Below are 22137 nucleotides of genomic sequence, written 5' to 3'. Positions count from 1 at the left end.
GTCCGGCTTTTCCCTGAAATGCAGTGTGCATAAGAGGCCTCTGTGGACAATGGCTGCTAGACTCTGCTTATGATTTGGGGCCCAATTAACCACAAGGAGTCCTTCTTGGCAGATATATTCCTTCTCAGTGTTCACAACTATTAACTAAATTCTGATTCCTCAATGATATTCAGAAGAGTAAGCATCTCTGTGAAGAAAAAGAACAGGTAATATGAGGGAGGAAAAGGAAAAGCTACTTCAAATAAAATGGCCAGGGAAGGCCTCTCCAAAGAGGTGGAGACCTGAGGCACAGGAAGAAGGCCAGCCACCACGGCGAGTGTGGGCGGGAGCACTGAGCAAGCTGGCTGGGTGAGCTCAGTCATGCGGCTTAGAAGCGCCTAAGATGTGAAGGGAGCTGAACGCAAGCCAGGGTGTCAGGAACATGGTGAGCAGGGAAGGGCCTGCACAAAAAGATCTGCAGATCTGGCTGACCATCGAAGGAGCATGGAGTTACTCTGCGTGCAGTAGGAAGCCATTGCTGCACTTTAAGCAGGAAAGGGCATGACGTAACTTGGATCTCGAGCAGCATCTCTGTCATTCCCTGTGCGTGTACCTGGTCCGTCCTTTGTGGAGGGAAGCCTCACTGGAGAACTTTATGTTTGTCCCAACTGAGTTTCTCTTCGTTCAGACCCCTTTATCCAGCCTGTCAGCCAATAAGCCAGCTTCCTCTCCCAGCTGTGTGCTACCAATATGGGGACAGCATTTGCTCCATGGCTTTATCCAGGCCAGGAAATGTGACAAAATGGGGTGAACGGCAGAACCCTCAGTCATATCACCTGAGAGTTTTTTGACAAAAGAATTTAAAAAGCAGCTCCTTCAGGAGCCATGATTTGCAGGACCAAATAGTTCATCTTCCTAAACAGCAAAGAGGAAATAATTCTTTTTAGGGTAGTGGAAATACTCTGTGATACCGTAATGATGGATACATGTCATTATACATTTGTCCAAACCCATAGAATGTGCAACACCAAGAGTGAATCCTAATGTAAACCATGGACTTTGGGGGATAATGATGTGTCAGTGTAGGTTCATCAATTATAACAAATGTACCACTATGATGAGGGGTACAGATGGTGAGAACTCTGATGGTGAGAACAGGGGAGGGGGATGTGTGGGGGCAGGGTGTCTATGGAAAATCTCCATACCTTCCTCTCAATTTTGCTATGAACTATGCTATGATTAAAAAAAATTAAATTATTATTTTAAAAAGTCTGGAAGCTGTTTGTCAGAGAGTTTACAGTCTTCTGAATTCATTCATTGCCTTAGGTACTTATGGGGACGTTCTATGTATCAGAACCAAGTACCAGAACCAAGCATCAGAATTTAATTCATTTACTATATGTGATTTAATTGCCTTTCTTCGTTCTTTCTCTCTCTCTTTTCGCATGTCTGTATTTTGTCATTTTTAAAGTGAGCATCTAATGATAATGAACCAAAGGAAAAGGCAGCTTCCAAAGCAGAAGCTGCTCCTGCTCCTTCCCCCCAGATCTCACACCCCAGGCTAGGCACCTTGTGTGAGAACCTTTACGTTTCTGCTGAGGCGCTTGGACCTGAAGTTCCTGTTCTGCTCTTGGTCCTGGTATCCCCTCTGAGCTCAGATGAAGCCCCACCTGGCCTCCCCAGGCCCCCAGGAATCCCCAGGGCTAGGACCTGGGTGGCTATGCAAAGTCCCCTCATCTCACCAAGATAATATGGTTCTCAGTTCATGCAACACTGGAGAGGCAGCAAAGAAGATAAATGGAATTTCTGCTCAATGAGTTGATAATAATAAATAAGGCCTTTTCTCCAAAGGCTTGAAACTTGTTGGCTCATTTCAATACACAAAATTATTCATTTACAAAAACCCTCCTCACAGACTTGAAGTAGGTGGGGGATTCATAATCATTAACCCCATTTGGCAGATGAGGAATCCAGGACCCAGCTGAAACCCGAGCTCCTAACCACCAGCAAAGCAGGTGTCCTGACTCCCAGGCCAGTGCCCTGTTGAGAGGGTACAATCACAGCCCCAAGCCAGCAGTGGAGGCACAGGCCTGGAAAGTCACCGCGGGATCCTCACGCGTCTGTGCTGATTTCTCCATCTTCCCCTCAAACTGCTTCCCTCCTCTGACTCTGAGCTCCCTGAGGACTCATCCAGTGTCTCTTCCTCCTCTGTCCTCCCAAGACTGAGCAAACTAAGGGCAGGGCCCAGATGCCCCACTCTGCCTCCCTCACACTGAATATGCCCACAACAGAGTCCCCCCAAAAGTCCCCCAACACTTTGCGATTGATGACGCATGGATCAGCTGAACCTGGCAGAATAACTTCTCTGGTCCAGGCTCTTGTATTTCCCAGGAGAAATCTGCCTGGAGAGGCAGAGGCAGCCATGTGGCTCCAAGCAGGGAGACGACATCCTTCTCCTGCTCTGCCTCTGACTGTCAGAGCTTCCGGCCTCAGGTAACCATGGTAATCACCAACATTAACCACAGCAGTGACAGGAGCCTCAGCAGGCTGGCCCTGACCAGCTCCCGCTGCAGATTGTACACGGGCTTCCTGCAGCACACAGGTCCCCGGTTTGCACCCCTGTACCCTGCTGCCTGTGCCCAGGGACTGTGAAGGATAGTTTATCTACCAGACCCAGGAGTCAATGCGGGAGGGAGAAAACGGGCTGGAGCCTCCTGCACCCTCAGCAGGGCCTGCAGCAGAAAATGTCTGGGATGTGTCTCGAGACCTTAGTGGCCATGTTAGTGGTGGCCACGGACCAGTCTTATTCTCTGTATACTTTGTCCAATTCTAGCCCTGCCTCTAACTGTGGCAGCTATCAGCCAGTCACTACAGGAGGCGAGCCCAACATAAACCTGTGGGAGCCTCTCAAGCCAGGAACTAGGGGCATCTACAAGGAATCTTTCACTGCCCATTATATAAGGGCTATGCCAAGAAAGCCACAGTAGAACCATGAGAGCCAAATTAGAGTATTTCCACTCTGACCTGCCCCACCGTACCCAATAGCTCCAATGGCCCCATAGCTGAGGTAACAGGAGACAGCTTTCCCTGTCTCCACGTCTCTAACACCAGCTACAGGTCCTGCCAACCTGGCCTCACCTCGTTCCTGAGTCCTGCCACCCATCTTCTCCCTTCCTCTACCTTTCCCAGTGGCACAGAGCTGAGGCCCTGCCCAGAGACCAGGGGCCTGCCCTCTGCAGCTCTGAGGGTCAGACCACCCTCCCCACAGAGGAACAAAGCTGAGACTGCTGCTTTTCTCCGGTCTTCAAGTGCTAGGAGAAGGAACAGCTTCTCTGGGCTACCAGACTCCCTGCCTAGGCCATCCCAGGGTTTGTAACAGGCCTCAGACTGCATCTGGAATTCAAGGGCTCTGCAAATTCCTGACAAACAATGCTAAGGATTCTGGAGTCCAGATGCTTCTGAGACAGCTTTAAATGGAAAAGAGCAAAGGAGTGAGTTTCCCAGGAACCCCCAAGCCCTGGCTGCCGCCCAGCCCCGCTTGCAGCCCTGGGAGCCCAGTGTTGGTGACTGAGAACGACATGGCACTCCCTCTAGTGGCGAACATCCGGCACAGAGCCCGGCGTCTCCCAGGCCAGCCTGCCCTGCAGTGCAGACTCGGGACATGACCAGAACCGGCTCACCTCTCCCAAGTGGAAGTGATACCCTTCTCAGCTCTGGGGAGCGGGGTACCTCACCTGCGCCAGAGAAAAGACCGTGCCGCAGAAAGGGAGCCCTTCCAGCCTCAAAGCCACTCCCTGCCAGCTCAGTAGGATCGCCTGGCCCAGAAGACGCCACCACACTGCCCTCTGCCTTGGTGAGGCCAGTAGCAGGTCAGGAAAGCGATGTGGCCTCCCTGAAACAAACTATCTGCAACACACCAGCCCCTGAGCTGTGTTGCCAAGCTGAGCAGTCTCATCTTTCCAACCCTAACCGCGCAGGAAGCTTCGCAGTTCCCTCTGAGCTGGCCCTCCGTCTCCGGCCCCTACCCTGCCAGGTCACCACCGGAGATGGCTCATGTGTCCCACCCACCCCCTGGGGACACAGGCACTTATTCATCTCTGTATCCCCAGTATCTCACACTGTGACTGTTGAATTCACATAAGAATGAAGAAATCAAACAGTATTTGCAGGGACAAAACACGTTCCTCCACACAGACACCACCTTGTTTGCCGGAATCCCCACAAAACTCTGTGCCCAGGGAGTTACTGGTCTGTGTTAACTGCGCTCATTCTTTCCACATCTCCTTTCCACGCTGCTCTGCCCCCACGAAACCTAATTCCTTGAGGATAAAGGCCATGTCTAACTCATTTTTGGGTCAGGGTCCCCAGCAGAATGCTGAAAAAATATTTAAGCGAAGGAGGGAGGGATGAAGAAAGGAGGGAGGGACAGAGGGCGAACGTATTACCCAGGTCCAACCAAAGCTGGCATTTGATACAAACCCACTCTGATTGGCCTGTTCAGTCTTGCTATCATCAGAGGGCCAGGGGCGCCCTTACTTTAATTTAATTAATCAATTTTAACAGTTTTATGGAGATATAATTCACATACCATACAATTCACCCATTTAAATTGCAATTGGATGGTTTTTACTGTATTCAAATAGCTGTACATCCATCATCACCATCAATTTTAGAACGTTTTCATTACCCCAAACAGAAACTCCACACCCATTAGCAATCAATCCCCATTTCCTCCAGACCCCCCAACCCTAAGCAACCACTAATCCACTTTCTGTCTCCATGGATCTGTCCATCCTGGACATTTCATATAAATGGAATCATACAATATATGGCCTTTAGTGACTTCTTAGACTTAGTATAATGTTTTCAAGGTTAATCTATGTTGTAGTATGTATCAGTATTTCATGTTTTTATTGCCTAATAATAATCCATTATATAGATACATTCATTTTATTTATCCACTTATCAGCTGATGGACATTCAGATTGTTTCCACTTTGGGCTTTTACTAATACTTTTATTTTATAGTAAGAAGTAATAAAACTGATGCTTTTCTTGCTTCCAAAGAGGATATGAGGTAATTTACCATAAATATGCCAAAGATACAATAAAATCTAAGACTTTTCGCATGGACTTTATTGAATTTCCTCTGTGGGTCAGGCAGCATGCTAGGTACTTTCACCAAACATTATTTGTTTTAACAAAAAAATTTGAACAAATTTTTGCATGATAATTGAATACCAAGTTTAGCATTCAGCATCCAAGGCAAAAAAAAAAAAAAAAAGTAAGGAAATATACCTTACAAAGTTGTCCCACTGCCATCACTGCTGGGTTGGAAACAGCTCTCTAATTTACTCTCTTTCTAGAAGTAGGAGAGCCAGTGCTGCTTTTGGTTTTCAATCAATCTTGGAGTCTTTTTGTTCCCATACTTGTTTCTCCCCCTGTACTTAGTAAACCACTGACATCATTGATACTATTCTGTGGTTTACACAGCACTTTCATACCCGTCGTCTCTGCTAACCCAGTGGGGTAAGGAAACTAAGCGGGTATTACTAGCTCCATGTGTAGGACTTTGGCATTTCTTCAACGAATATTTGTTACTAGTTGAATACTATGGGTCCAGTACTGTACTAGGCCTTGGGGATACAAGATGAACAATAGAGATATGGCACTGACCTCTCAGAACCAGACAATAAACAAGTGGATAACTAAGTAGTTCCAAAATGTGAAGTGCTGGGAATAAAACTAAGAATTGTGATGGAAAACATCAAAGTAGATGGAGAATGTGCTCATGTGGAGTGGTCAGGAGAGTCCCCACTAGACAAGTGGCTTTTCAGCTATGACCTTAGGAGTCAGCCATGTGGTCACAGATGGCTCCTAGATTTTGGTTTTGGAAACTCGGTAAATAATAGTGCCATCTAGAGAGATCCAAGGTATCAGAGTAGATAAACACTGTGCCTGCTTTCTTCCATGAACACATTAAAATTACAACTAAATTATAGAACAATCAACCTGGAGAACCACCTGAAGACTGGCTGAACATAAGTTTTATAACTAAGGATATAAAGAAGAAGCCACGTCAAGACTGGTAGGAGAGGCAGACACGAAAAGGGCTGGCCCGAAACCTCCGTGTGGTGGTTTAGAACTGAGAGGGCTACATTGGCCATGGTGGTTCCCCCCAGAGGAGCAAGAGACCCAGCAACAGCCTCCCCAGCACAGAGCTCTGGTGCCAGGAAGAGGAGCCCCCTCAACACCTGGCTGTGAAAAACAGTGGGGATTCCAACCATCCTGGTGGGACAGAAGGCTGTGGGAAACCCAAACAGCCTCTTAACACGTTGCGTACGGCGGGGTTTAAATCCCTCATACCCCTCTGTTCCGGCAGGTTTTTAAAAGAAACTACTTTAAAATGCACTCTTCTCTTTAAAGCGTAAATGCTTCTATGTCATTTATTATTTTTCTATGGAATTTTTTAGGATTTACTCACCTATGATGTTAGTAACCCCTCCTGGTGTGATACTGCAGAAAACAGCTTCCTTTGTGCAGTGGGACACGGCAAAAATTGCATATGTACCGAGTTTCACTTCTCACTTTTTTTGATGCGCACACTTTACACACCCGTGTGTGATATTTTTTCTTTCCTCTTCCCACTATGGGCTCCAGATGATGCGTGGCCAAATCTCCCGAGAGCCTGGCCGGATTGTCTTCCTTGGGGGCCCTCTGCGTAGGCACTTTCACAGCTGGTTCCCTATCGCCACTAGTCTCACCTTCCTGTCTTGGCCTCTCACTGCTCTCTGCCCAATCTTTTGAAATTCTCATTATCCGTCCTTAACGCATGGCTCAGAAAAAATGAAGATTCTCGTGATCCGTACGCAACGTGTTAAATGCACCACGCATGGACTCTCTCACTCGCAGGCATTCACCTTGAGTTCAGACGGAGGGACAGCAACTCAGGAGGTGTTAGAGACATACAGGGGACAGACTGACGTATGTGGCTTCAGAGCAGGTCTGGAGGACAGTTGCCATTTTCCCTGTGAGAGGGCCTCCTCCCACTCAGCCAGCAGGCAGGCACCATCTTTCCTGTGTTGAGCCCACCCCCACAGGCCAAATCTGAATCTGATTGGCCTGGTGAGCTCTGCTGCTCCACTTTGCTAACTCATTGGGACCTCGCCCCACCCAACTCACCCACAGCTGAGGCACTTTCTCCAAGAGCAGCCAACCCAGCTTGTATTGCACTCTTTCAGCTGGAACCTGGGGGAAAAACAAGAGGGACCAGACAGAGTGGCAGAGATAACGGGGGCAGATCAGGAAAGACCTTACAAATCAAGAGAAGGAGCTCGGATTTTATTCTCAGTGCAAAAGGATCCAGTGAAAAGTTTTGAAAAGGAGTGATGGGATCCAATTTAAATTTTGAAAAGTGCCATCTACTGAGGTGGAAGAGAGTGGAGAAGGAATGGGTTTGAGGAAACATCAAGAGCTCTGTTAGAGACACAGTTGGTTTAAGATGCTTGTGTAACACCCACCTGGAGTTGCCAAGCAGATGATTGGCTGTGGGAAATGAGCCTTCCTTGGGATGCAAATTAGGGACCACCAGAATAGAGGCGACATTAAAGGCATGGGTATGGATAAGATCACCTGGGGAAATCTTTGGAGCTTTTGGAGCGTTTCAATATACCTGTGCCTCCCAGCTGCCGAAACAATCAGTCAATTCCATCTTTTTAGAGAGGAAAAAAATTCACAGATGATTCTGGCCATTTGGTGCCATGTAAACAAAACACTTGGATTGAGCAGCTTTTCTTCCAGTCAATCATGGCCTTGTTTCCGTGTGTATACATACAGGTACACAAACCACTCATATCGCCCTGACCAGATGAGGGCAGCAAGTAGGCTGGCCCCCAACGTGGGAAAACATGTTCCTTTCAAGCAGTTAGATTGCATGGACCCCCATTGCTACAGAAATGTTGTTACAATACAACCACGATGGACCAAGACATAGACAGGGACGACATTCGTGGGACTTTCAGAAAACAAGAGATTGACTCTCCATGTGTCCACACTCAGTTACAAAAAGGAAGGAAGAAACTCAGCCAGTTTGAGCGTCCATCTATCCCCACATGTCATCTCATCATCATCATCCTAACAGAAGAGACTTGTTTTGTCCAATAAAAATCTGCAGAAAAATTCCCTGCTTTGATTTTTCTGAAAAATTGGCATTTACTAAAAACTTTGCTCTGGCTACATTGAGGAGAGATGGTATATCCCTGTATTTCTGATACAGTCACGTTGTTTTCATGATTTTACTAGAACACCAAGAATCCCATCCCCGAGGTAAAGGCACGTCCAACTTTCGTTGTTGATGAACAAGGTGATACAGCCTGTTCTCTGAGCCACAGAGTCCCTGCCTGGGGTTTGGTGGTGGGGGGTGAGGCACAGGCCAGCTAGGGGAGGAGGAATTAGCAAGGTTTCATTCAGATGCAGCTTTGTCCCATCATTTCTGAATGATGGGGGTGATTCAGATGTAAAGAAACTAGCATCCGTTGCATTTTATTTTATGGAGGAAAAGAAAGATGTCATCAGTCACCCAGGCGCCAGTTATTATCATAATGAGCCAAGACTCAAGGTGGACAATGCAAGAATGAAAGAAAGGAATCCCATCTTAGTCTCAGGAAAACCAAAGAGACAAGGAGGCTATGGCAAGGACACATACAAAGCAAGCAGCAGAGCCAGCCTGTGTATTCGAAAGGCCACGTAATTCAGAACCCGACATTGCAGGAGCTCATGGAGAGACGGCCTGTCCAGGGGTGGTGAGAGCAAGCCACAGCAGGAGAAGACCTTGACCTGAGAGGATCCTGGCAGATTCAGAGAGGCGACAGAGGGTGCAGCACCAGCAGGAAAGGGCCTGAGTAAAACTCCAAAGCTGGAAGGTAGGGGTGTGTTTGGGGGAAAGCTGAGACCGGTATAAAGATGCACAAGGAAAGGCAGGGACCCAGCAGGCAGAGTGATGAGTGAGCACCAAGAGAAGGGCCAGAGAGGAATAAAGGCTTCTTTCCTCAGGCAGGATCTAATCTGACCTGAAGCCATGTATGTACATCTTTCCACCTTGTGATGCCACCAGGAGCCCCTAAATTAGCCCGACTGAACCCCGTCCTGATTCCACATTCACTCCACAGACACATGGACAAGCTGGCTTAAAACTGTAACGTAATTTATTGGAACTCATACGTGCCCTCCTTTGCCAAGCCTCAAACCATGTAGATATTTGGAGGGAAAGAGAGATCAGGTTAACAAACTGTGCAGTTCAATGCCAAAATAAAGCACAAGCCCCCTTCTGCCCACTCCAATTCCCCAGGATAACTGATTCTCGTGAAGCCATGGCATTTACTGCCCACTGCTCATCTTTATTTTAAAAGACCATAAGGGAGTACAAATTACAGTGTGCAAACCACCTCTGGCTCTAGCTGTTTCCTGAAAGGTTGGCCCCTGAATCAGCAAAATGTTATTTTATTTAATAACGTATCCAAAGGGTAAACTTTCTGGATTCCTGGTCTAAGTGCACGTAAAGAAAAATTCAGGAATTAAGATAGTGAATGTGAAAGCTTATCCACTGCCAAAAGTCTATTCAGAGTACTCACCAGCCCTTTTTTTTGGCAAATACTTCTGTTTTAAGTGGGCTTAACGCTTAAAACGCTTGAAGCTTAGCGTAAGGAAAGCTAAGCCTGGGAAAGTGTCCCAAGGCCTACAGGTCACATATGTGGCTTGGCTGCTGTGGCCACATGGAGAAGGTGGAGCAGGGCAGGGCTGGGGCTGTGGGGACCTGACCCAAAGAAGGTGAATTGCTAAGTCCAAGGGGCTTGTCATTCCATGCCAACCCTGAGCTTATAAAGTGCCATGATGTTGGAAATGATTCGCGTGTAATTTCAGATATCCAGATTTTTTTTCTTTTCCATGCATCCCTTCAACCAGGCTAGATGATACCTCGTGCCCAAAGAAGGTGGAGGAAGGCTTCAAAGAAGGTCACAGAGCAGGGAAACAGGGTGTGATGAAAAGATGCTTCTAAATACTTGAAAAATGAAGCAGAACATAATCCCATTGTTAGTAGTGGAGCCGGAAAAGTGGGGGAAAGGAAGGTGAAGAGGTCAGATGTGAATATCTGGCTCCTTCCAATGGTTGAAACCTCTGAGGAAGAAGAGAAATGGGTGGGTTTGCAGGGAAAGCCCCGCATACGGCAGCTTACTCCTGACCTCCCACGGTGTGTCTCAGGAAAAGCAGGGTGTCCTCAGAAAATCCACCTCGTAAGCAAGGTATCCACCTGGGTACCGGGTGGAAAATTAGGAATGGCTCAAAGAAATGTATGGGGCCCCACGATGACACCCCCCCTCCTCTGCTGCTGTCCTAGGAGTGTTGTATAAGGAACAGGGGCTCTGTCCCACCAAGCCCCACGGGCACTCGCTATGCTCCACCTGTGCCAAGAAAGCAGACTACGCCCCCCAGCAGTGGGCATTTCAGCAATGGATCTGGAGAGGCCAGAGACTGCGCCGGAACACGTGGGCAAGCCCCTCAGCCAGAGGACAGTGTGTGGACTAGGCAAGCCCATCAAAGCCAGGAGACATGAAGACGTCCTGAGCACAAGCATCCCCCTAGGAAAGCAGGCAAGAGGAAGACGGGAGAAAGCCCTCATGAGCGTGAGTCGCAGACCTGAAGCAGAGGATGCATTTTAATTGATTTATTTACTGGGACATGGGGAGGGACACCATTTAAATAACGTTAACTTTCATTGTCAAGGTTAAAGACTGTTCTTGGGGGTGGGGGTGGTATTTGTGTTTTTGTTATCATTGCTGTCTTTCCTGCCATCAGCAAGAAAGCAAGAGGAGACTAGTTGTGGAAAATTTTTAGAAGCCACGTTTCCTGCACCTATTATAATAGCTGCCAGTTGAATTTCAGCCCCTCTACCACCTACAATGTCTAAAGGGGCTATTACGAATGGGCACCCAGGGCAGAGGGGATGTCAGGATTGTGCCACTTGGCAAAGTCCAATCAATAGCAGCCACTCTGTCCCAGTGGGGATCCAGCTGTGTTAAAGGAGGTCTCTACCGGGGCCAGGGGCCCAAGGACAGGGCACTCCGCAGGGTGGCCGACAAGGGCCAGGGAGGGTGTTTAGCACCAGCCACGCTTTCACCTCCAGGAGAAATGAAGTTCCAGTCAGGAAAACTAGGACAGACAGCCAGCTTTTGGTCTGGAGAGTCTTGCTCTAGGTTCCACGGAAAACAGCAACTCAGGGGGTCATCCTCGTGTGGACTTTCACAGCAAGGATAACCTCAGCACCCACCCATTCAGATAGCGCCCACCCACCTTACCAGGCTGGGTTCCCAGGGAAACAAAAGCTGCTAATTCCCCAAAGATGGCAGCCCTCAGTGAGCCCCCACTTCCCCCATCTCCCACAGACACACTGAGATGAGATAATGAATTCAAAAGCACGCCGTAAACGGCAAAGTGCGATACAAAAGCTGGCATAATTATTAATATTAGCAGTGGTTTTCTTTTTCTTTTCAAGAGAGAGACGCCAGCATTTGTGTGTTAGTAAATCATAAAAAGGCTTCCTGTCTGAGCCTTCTTCCCGTCTCTCTCTCTCTTCGGCCTGTGAACTCTCGTCCTACTGATAAGTCCTTCTGACGAAGATGCTGTTGGTTATAGTGGGTGAACAGTTCGTGGCTATCTCAGTGCTGGGACCACAGGTCTTTGTCAATACCTGCCGGTGGAACCGAACAGTCCAAAGAGCTGCCACCCTTGTGCTGATATGGAAAAGACTGCATGAGCTGTTTGACGACAAATAAGCATTTAAGGCAGGGGTGTCCAAGCTTTTTTCAACGTTTTTCACCAAGGGCCATATGCGGTAAAATACACAAACAGCCGGGCCACTCACTCGAGGTGAAGTACGTATTGCCTCACCTGGTTTATTTAAGTAAACTAAAAATATTTTTGGAATTTGCTGCGGGCCAATTAACAATGGATTGCGGGCCGCAGTTGGCCTGCAGGCCGCGGTTTGGACACCCCTGATTTAAGGAGACTGCATCTCATCCCTGCAGGCTTTTCAGTTTCCCAGAGGGCTCTCAAACCTGCCAGTGACCATCCTGAGCCTCCAGATATGGGCGAAGGAGAGCCCAGCTGACCAGCTAGTGATTGCTCAGTTGAAGACATGCTTAACCAAATCCACAAATCGATGTCTGAGCCCAAAGCCCACACCTTGCGGGGGAGGTGCTAGACTCAGGAGCAGGAGGTCTGAGTTCTGGTTCTTAATTGCCACAAGTTACATGGGTGACTTTGGAGACATCCCCTCCTTTCTTTGGACTTCACTTTCCTCATCTTGTAAATTCAGGAAAGTGGATAAAAAATATTTGAATGTATGAACCCACATTCAGTGATTCCATCTATTCTCCTGTTCCCCTGGGCAATGCAGAGAAAACAAAACCAGACAAAACAATTTAGCAAAAAGAGCAGCCTGGTTTTTAATGAGATTCCAATGAGGTTAAGACTGGTTTTTATAAGATGTTGCAATTATTTAATGCTATTAGGATATTGTTTGTAGAATGATTGACAGTTGTGAGTAAAATGTAAGTAAATCTGAATCAAAACAGCCAATAAAGCCACAGGTGGGACCCAGAATGTGGTCAAGCCAAAGGGGCTGCCGGAACTACCCGGTGAGACTTGCCATATGCAGCCTTGAGAATGAGAACAAAACAAGTGATGAATCCAGGCCCTTTGAATTCTGATTACAGCCAACACATGTGTACCTCTAATTTAAGTGAAATCCATGTTTTCAAACAGTTACAACACAATTAGTGCTAAACTCACACTCAAAGTAGCTTAACTTTGAATCTCTAACAATTTGCAATGCCTCAACTTTAAATGGTTGTGGTACATACACACACACACACACACACACACACACACACACACTCCTCCTCCCACCTCTAGGAACAATTAGAAGTTTTCATCTTAACATGTGGAGACATGGAGTAACAAAGGCAGCCAGGACCAATCTTTAGGGACCAAGATTCTGGAGAAAAGAGAAATTCAATAAGTAAACCCTAATTTTCCCTCACATTTTCCCTTCAGGGCATTTGGCAATTCTCAGGGGGTGTTATTGAGACAGAGAAGAAATGTTGGTCTAGAACCACAGTTGTCTTGCTGGTTTGAGAAGATAAAAATTGGAGTTCAAAGCAATCATAGTAGCGAGAACATAGGGAACCTTTATCATGGAGAGAGGGCCCATATAGAAATAAGCCTGGCATTTTGTATATGATTTCCCCTTAAGGAATTTTCTCATTCCTAAGCTTTCCATGTGATGAGCAATAGGCAAAGAACCTAAGCAGTAAACAGCTTCTAAAAGGCTGAAAACAACAGTCAGAGTTTTAGCAGTCTCAAAATGCTAAGGAGAAAAATTGTTGAAGTTCAGTGCCCATCATGGAGAAGAGGTTTTAGTAAATAACCTAGATTTTCATTGAAACAGCTAAAGGATTATACACTGGGAAAAAAAAAAAGACAAGCCAGACAGAGACCTAAAACCCAGCCCCAAAATATCCCAAATCCTGACTGGGTCAAGGTGATCTGCCCTCTCTTTAATTGCCTACTTGGGGTGTCGGGGAGTTGGGGGAATGCTCTCTAAAGGAAGGCAACACTATCCAGAGACTCAATAATTTTTCATTCACAATGTCTAGTATTCAATCAAACATTATTCAGCATACCAGGAGACATAAAGTAAAACCAAGTTGAAATATCAGAGACTTTAGAAAAAAGACATATAGGTGACCCAGATACTGAAATTATCAAACAAAGACTTTATAAATCTAGGAATAATATGTTCAAAAAATAGACGAAAAGATAGAAAACTGGAATTTATTTCAAAAACAAGTAGAAATTCTAGAACTGAGAAATACAAGAACTAAAATCAAGGGTTCAATAGATAGCTTGTAGATAGGTTTAACAGCAGATTAGAGGCAGCAAAAGAGAGGATTTGTACATTGGAAAATAAGGCAGTAGAAAAATAATCAAACTGAAGTAGGAGAAAAAAGATTAGAGGGGTGAGGGAGGGAGAGAGGGAGGTAAAGAGAAGCATAGAGACACAGTAAAAAGAACCAATATATGTGGAATTTGAATCCCAGAAGAGGAGAAGAGAGAAATCGGGAAGAATCAGTATTTGAAGAGATAAAGACCAAGAATGACATCAAAGTACAGTTTCAAGGAGCTCTAACAAAACTCAAACACATAAAACAAACAAACAAATAAAAACTACACAAAGGCACATCATATTATAGTTTAAAAAAAAAAAAAAAAAAAGAATGTGACCAAAAACAAAATCTTAAAATAGCCAGAGGAGGAAAAAAAAGCAATAAGATCTACTCAAAACAAACAAACAAAGCCAGAAGACAATAAAATGACAAAGCTAAAATGCTGGGGGTGAGGGAGAATAATAACTGCTAGTCCAGAATTCTATATCCAGTGGAAATACCCTTAAAAATGAAGACAAACAAAAATTTCAAGCAAACAGAAATTAAGAAAATGTATTGTCAACAAATACTCATTAAAAGAAATACTAAAGGAAGTTATTCAGACAAAATGATCCCAGTTGGAAGAATAGTAATACAAAAAGTAATAGAAAGTACCAGAAATGGTAAATGTAAGACTAAATCAAAATAAGTATTAACTATTTAAAAGAGTGAAAATAATAATATCTGTGGGATTTTAAATACATAGAGAAGTAAAATACACGACCAAAATAACATAAAAGGAAGAATATATTTGGGTAAATGGAAGTAGTAAACTTATTAATTAAAGGGTAGATTCTGTTAAGACATGTGGTAAATCCCTAGCAGAGTTTGGCAAGCTATCACCTATGCCCAAATCCAGCCCACAGCCTACTTTGTATATCTTGGGAGCTAAGAATGGTTTTGCATTTTTAAAGAATAGCTGAAGAAGAAAAAGGAAAAGAAAGAGGGAGTCAGGGACTGTATTTGGCTCTTAACACCTAAAATATTTACTATCTGTCCCTTCACAGAAAAAGTATGCCAACCCCTGCCCTAGGGCAACACTAAACAAATAATAAAAGAATATATAACTAACAAGCTAATAGAGGGAGGAAAGATTTAATAATCTGAGTTTGTATGCACCTAAAAACAAAAACTAAAACACGCAAAGCAAAAACTGACAGAACTAAAAGGAAAAGCAATGGATTTATCATAGTAGAAGATTTCAAATACATCTTTCACCTACTGATTAAATAATCAGACAATAAATCAGCAAATATGAAGAAGACCTGAACAACATGATAAACAAACTTGACCTTGCTGTCATATATGGAACACTGAACCCAATAACAGCAGGATTACATGCTTTTGAAGCATGCATGGGATATTAAGTAAAATAAACCATACTCTGAGTCCTAAGGCAGATTTCAATAAATTGCAAAGGATTGAAATTAAACAGAGTATGTCCACTTACTGGAGTGGAAAAATCCTAGAAATCAATATGAAACATTTTTAAAATCCACAAATATTTGGAAATTACTAAATAACACTTCTAAACAGTGACAGCCAAAAAACATATCAGAAATTAGAAGTTTCCATGGAAATTAGAAAATATTCTCAACTGAATAGTAATGAAGAACCAACCACATGTTAAAAACCTGTGACATCAACCTTAAAGTAGGCTTAAGGGGAAAATTTATACCCATAAATGTATATTTTAGAAAAAAGAATGGCAGAACATCTGTGATCTAATGACTATCTCAAGGAGTTAGAAAAGAGCATCAAATTTAAAGCAAATAAATTAGAAGGAAAAATAATAAAGATACAGCAAGAAAAAAAATGAAATAGAAAAAAATATAGAATAGAGATAAATCAACTAAGCCAAAAATTGGTTCTTTGAAAAGACTAATAAAATTTGCAAATTCCTAGAAACACTGGTCCAAAAAAAGAAAGGGACAAATTAATAATATCAGTAATAAAAAAAAGATGCCATCGCTAAAAAATTCACACAAATATTAAAGATGCAAGAGATGTTATGAATAACTTTGTGCCAATAACTTTGACAATTTAGATGAAATGGACAAATTCTTTTGTAAAAATCACAACCTGAAAATACTGACACAAAAAGAATTAGGAAGACTTAATTATCCTAGCTACTAAAGCTGAACATTGCATTCCCGTGATCCAGCAACTCAACAAAAAAACGTGACTTCACTCATATGTGGGATATAACACTGGGATATAAAGCAACAAAAGAACAAGACAAACAAACCAACAAAAACTCATAGACACAGACAACAGTTTAGTGGCTACCAGAAGGTAAGGGGGGAAGTGGAAGAAGGTAAAGGGGGTCAAACACATGGTGATGGAGGGAGAACTGACTCTGGGTGGTGAGCACACAGATGATGTATTATAAAAATGTACACTTGAAACTTATGTAATTTTACCAACCATTGTCACCCCAATAAATTTAATGAAAAAATTTAAAAAAAAAAGATGTGTAAGGAATGTTCACAGGGACACTATTTCTAATAGATAAAAACTAGAACCTACTCAAATACCTATCAATAGTAGAAAGGTTAACTACATCATGGTATTCTCACCCAACAGGATACTTACTAGATGCAACAATGTAATGACTGAATTACTGCCATAGGCAACATCATGGATGAATTTCACACATATTAATGAGGAGCCAGAAAAAGTCAGATACAAAAAAAAAAAAAGAAAAAAAACCATACTGTGTGATTCCATTTACATAGTAACACTAATCTACTTTGATAGAAGCCAGATGTTGGTTACTTTGTGGCACTAAGGATTGGGAGGGGCATAGGCAGGCCTTGGGAGTGTGGATCCTGTTCTCAGTCTTGATCAGAGTTTGTTCACTACCTAAAAATGTATCAGGATGTATCTTTGAGATCCTGCATTTCTCTGAATGTATGACAACTTAATTTTTTTTGAACTTAACAAATAAATACTAAATAAGTCTCTGACGCAAGTTGGTGTCTGGGCATCTGTGTCTTTCTCATAAGTGGTAGACAGCAGTACTAGATTTCACCCCTTTACACTCTTACAAATAGAACGTGAGTGCATTTTAAGAGCTTCCAACCTCGCATCATGCTTTTCCTATACCTTTATTAGACGAATGATTCTCTTTCTGGTTAGGAATAAACAGTTCTCTGTATCTGATGGGTCTACATCAGAAGGAGGAAAGAATGTGAGGTTAGAAGGAAGGGGATTTGACCCTTGCCCATTAAGTCCTATTAGAAGCACCAGCTCATGTAAGCAACGGCGGCATACCTGACAGAGGAGCCAACAACAGATTCTGAACTTTCTGACCATTGGGTTTTCTAAAATGGATATTTACAATGGACACCATTTGAGCATCCATTATTCAGCGCACTTTTCATTCCCAAAGGGTTAGATGACTGAATGGTGTCTTTCATGCCAGAAGGGTGGCGACTTGCTAAGGGCTGAGATTCACCAGACAAGTCCTTCCACACAACAGCTAGTTCTTGAGAGGAAAGAAAATCTGACTGGAAACAAATTAAAAAGGCAAAAAGGTAAAGCTGTTTTTGCCATGGTAACTAAGATTTGCCCATACCTAGATTTATTTTGTTGACTGAAGTGGTTTTGTGGGTGTAAGTGATTTTTGAAGAGCAAATTAAAAAGATTTTTTTATAAGTCCCAGTAGACAACCACAAACTATTAGCTAATGGCACTTGCCATCTCCAAAATAATTACTTTTGTTATAATCTGTTTATTAATGAAGTGATCTGCAAAATGGATAATGGTTTCTTAAGATTTCAGGCACAGGGCTCTTCTACTTCAGTTTGCTTTTTTCACAAAAGTATACTGTGAAGTAACTCGAAATTTGCTGACAGATTTTAAGTAGAATAATTTCAGAAATGCATGTGCAAGTAGGTTGAATAAACCCATATTTCTTGTATTGTGCCCTTAAATTATTCCCTCTGGTGATGGAAATGTTCTAAAATTGGTTGTGGCGATGGTTACACATCTCTGTAAAATTACTTAAATTGATTGAGTTGCACACTTAAAATGGGTAAATTTTATGGTCTGTAAAGTATAACTCAATAATGCTCTTTTGGAAAAAAAAAACAAGGGAAAAAATCAGTTGAACATTTAAAAAATCATTTCCTCTGTTTTCCCTATCTTGTCACAGGAATGCTGAGTGTTGGGAGCATTCCAGGGAAAGATGGCAACTACACAAAAGCTAGATGCAAGTATAGGAAAAGAAGATCCAAGACGCTTAGTGGACCACAAGCTGAACAATAAACCCAGCAGCAGCAGAATGTTGTTTTTAAAAAATCAAGCCCCCTATTGGGAAATTTTGTAAAAGCAGCACCTCTTATGCCCTAAGACCAGAGTTCTGGCAAGAAACCAAGTCCTGGTTATTCCTAACTCAGCATTCCTCACTTCCTACTCCTGCTACTTCCGTTTATCATCGATTCCCACCCTGTTTAGTCCTTATGTTGTCTAGTAAAGGCTGGGAGCCACAGAAATGTGAACTTTGACCTCCTCGAAGGCAGGAGTTGTACTGTATTCCTCCTTGTACTCAGGGTCAGTGAAAACCCTTAGCCAGTGCCCGGCACGAAATAGTAAACTGCACTTAGTAAGGGCAGTTTCTGTCCTTTCTAGCCCAGTGGCTGGCACAAACAAGTCGTTCACAATGTTAGTTTCCTTCCCTTCTAGACTGGCAGAGGCTCAGGCAGTACCACCCTTATAACACAGGCTTGATGAACGTTGCCATGGCACAGCCGTGTGAAGCATCTAGAAACCACCTGCCAGGAGGGTCAGCTGGGTCCCAGCAGGTGAATAGGAGCCGAAGTCTGTGGATTTGAGGCCCCTTCCTCCTCTCCAGGTAGCCAGCCCCGGCTCAGCACAGTCCGCTCATGGCCTCTCCCTCCAACCAAGTCCCTCCTGCACCCTATAGACTCTCTTGCTGGCAAATACTTTCTGGTGTCATCAAGGACCCTCCTCCACATGCCCCCGAGGCCCCTCTTCAGACAGGCTGTGCTTAGCTCACATGCAGCTTAGCTCTGACCTCTGACCCAGCCTAGCACAGCTGAGCACTGTGCAGAAGGAGGGCAGACAATGCTGACATACCATGGTTACGAATGGTCAAGGTAGAACATGCTGGGAGGGTGACCAGAGAAAAGAGCTGATACGCTCATTGTCATGTGCAATATCCCAGAGCAGCAGCTAGTGGCAGAGCCAGGACTAGAACCCAGAATCCTCGACTGTTGGCCCAGTCTCTGCCACGAGTTGGTCATATGACTTTGAGCATGGCTTTGAGCCTCAGGGTGTGCATCTGTAAAATGGGGCACTGGCTTATCTTTCCCTCAGCTTTGCAGTGGGATAGACGGGCTGTGGATGTTCAAATGCTGGAGGAAATGTTCCAGCACAGAGGGCCTGAGCAGGAGACCTCTCCACTGCCCACCTTAGCTGGGCCTGAGCTTTAGTTTACGGGGGAGCAGGCTTCAGAGATGGCCACTCTACGTCTTCCCTGGGGCCTAAATACCATGTCATAATGCTGTTCCCGCTGCCTCGTTGAATTACTAGGTTTTTAACCTGCATTTCTGGAATTCTTTCTATACTCTCCCTGACAACCCTGTTACTTTTCATGAAAAGCAAACTTTTGCAGCCATGTAACTTTTTTTAGTCTACAAAGATTGTCAGATATGAATTCAGAAAATAACACTGTTCCAAACTCCTATAGCTGAGAAGGCCCAAGGTGACAAAATCCAGGAGGGGAAAAAGCTGAGGACGCTGATGAGATGGCAGGGGAGGCCAGTTAAATTTCATAGTAGCAGCCAGAAATGTCTGACCTATGTGATATTTTAGAAAAACAAGATGCAATAAAGTCACCACTAAGTTAACACCATTAAAGAAAAGTGTTTATTAGTGCTCAGAATTATGGGCTCTAAGAATCATATTAACATGTGTGTACAGTGTCAGGGGGCTTTTAGAGTCAGAACCCAGTTCTAATTCCTGCCCCACTGTTTCATGGTGGTATAGTGTGTAACTTAACCTTTCTGTGGCTCTGATTCTCTATTTGTTAAATGGAAATGATTTCCAACTCTTCAAGATAGTAAGGGATTAAATTAAATGAGACAATATGTAAAGGGCTTGTGGTTGACAGAGTAACAAACCCCCCAAAGATAATGTCATATTGTTATCCCGAAACCTATGAATATGATGCCTTACATGGTAAAAGGAACCTAACAGATGTGGTTAAGCTCAGGATCTTGACATGAGGAGATGAATCCAGATTATCTGGGTGAACCCAATAAAATTGCAGGGTCCTTCTGAGAGGGAGGGAAGAGGACCAGGGTCAGAGGAGATACGATAACAGAAGCAGAGAGATAGACAGACAAAAGATGCTACACTGCTGACCTTGAAGATGGAGGAAGGGACCAAAAGCCAAGGAATGTAGGCAACCTCTTGAAACTGGAAAAGGCAAGGAAAGGAGTCTCCAGAAGGAACTTGACCTTGCAGACAACTCGATTTTGGACTCCCACTTCCAGACCTGTAAGATAATAAATTTGTATTGCTTTAAGCCACTAATTTTGTAGTAATTTGTTACAGCAGCAAAGGGGAACCAATACAGGGCTTCAGTGCCCACTTTCACTGCGCCTGGCACATCTGAAGTTCTCACACAATGGTAGGAGTAATAGTAGCTTGTTCTCTCTCCACCAGGTCTTCTACTCCTATCTCCCGTACAACTCGTCTGTCTTGGACAGCTGTGAGATGGCAGTAGGGAGTTCATTCTCACCTGGACCTGGAATCTGCCCATCGGGCCCTTTGAAATCAGCCAGGGTCTCTCTGCTCCACACATGCCTTCAGATACCCACATACAGCTAACCCAGAGGCTTCCCAGCTAACCTCTGAGTCTGTACTGGGCTTTGGGCAGCTACCCACACTGCTGGCCAGAGCCGCATTCCTGCATTTTTCTCTCAGACTGCAGCTACTGCCTCTGAGCCCGGGATTCGTGCAGAGGACTGTTTGCACCCAAGAGCACAGTCCTACCTTTTGTCTGTTTCACCACCTATCATTACTCTTAGCTTAGTACTAAAGCCTATTCTTTGGGCCTTGTTATGCCAACCAATAGATTCTCTACACATCATCTCAAAATTTGTTAAGTATTGGCGACGTCATCTACATCTGCATCACTAATAAAGACTGTGGCCTTTCCCTAGAAATTTACTGTCACACTGACGTTGATCGGCATCTCTGGGTATGGCCACATAACAATACCAAAATCGCCTACTACGCATACCCATCTGCAGTTGGAAGTTCTTCACCCTGTGCACAGATTTGTCCTGCGATTCTTTGACAAATACCAACCTGAGGTATGATCTGCCTCAACCATAGCTAACACAACTCCCCGACATAATAATCTATGAAGACTACCACAAAATTGGGAATATGGTTACCACACTGTGGCTTGCTCTTCAAGAACCCACATAGGCTTCTAGAGAATTCTCCATTTTCACATGTTCACAAATCAGCCTTCAATAATCAAGTGTTGAACCCAAGAAGGAATAAACCTAACCTTGTGGCTAAGTGGGCTCAAATTCATACTCAGAGCCTAGCAACCATTGTTGACAGGGCCTCTCACACACACCCTGCACACCAGGAAAAAAAAATGGCACACTGACCTGCCAGCCTCCTGCACTGTGCTCCCCGCTCTATGAGCTGACGCTTATAAGGGAGTTCCTGCAATCATCTTTCAACCAATGGACTGAGACCTGTCCTGTCCAATCTGAGCTGTACAGCTATAACCTCATTTGCATCTGTACTGACCAATCAGGGCAGTTTCATAATGACCAACCAGGATGTGAGATTCCAACCAATCGGGACAGTGCTATTTGGACCAATTATACTGTGCAAATTTGGATTTCTCATTTGCATAGAAATGGACCAATCAGGGACTGGGGCAGGAACTTTCACTATAAACATGGGTTTTCCCCTTGTCTCAGAGAGCACTTTCGGTTTCCTCCTGAGGCTGCCTCTCCCCAGTTTGCAAACTTTTCACTTAAATAAAGTTTCCCCTTTTAATGCACCCCAGACTGGGGACTCCTGTTGGCAGTGGATTGGTGACAGCAAACTTTGGTCAC

The 22137-nt window shown here is 44.3% G+C and overlaps 1 long non-coding RNA gene across 1 annotated transcript in view; it reads right to left on the bottom strand.

The window, feature by feature from the left end:
* LOC148758960 (uncharacterized) overlaps window positions 1-20873 on the bottom strand; it is a 283519-nt gene extending 262646 nt beyond the window's left edge. Inside the window, exon 1 of the long non-coding RNA XR_016019876.1 lies at window positions 20414-20873. This is a non-coding gene — a long non-coding RNA (uncharacterized LOC148758960). The remainder of the gene's footprint in view (window positions 1-20413) is intronic.
* Window positions 20874-22137: the final 1264 nt, after the last annotated feature.

This window comes from Rhinolophus sinicus, chromosome 2, assembly GCF_057876585.1.
Source record: "Rhinolophus sinicus isolate RSI-liver-muscle chromosome 2, RSI-T2T, whole genome shotgun sequence".
Lineage (NCBI taxonomy): Eukaryota > Metazoa > Chordata > Mammalia > Chiroptera > Rhinolophidae > Rhinolophus > Rhinolophus sinicus.
Note: the sequence above shows the minus strand (reverse complement) of the source record. Positions and strands in the feature narration are given on the sequence as shown.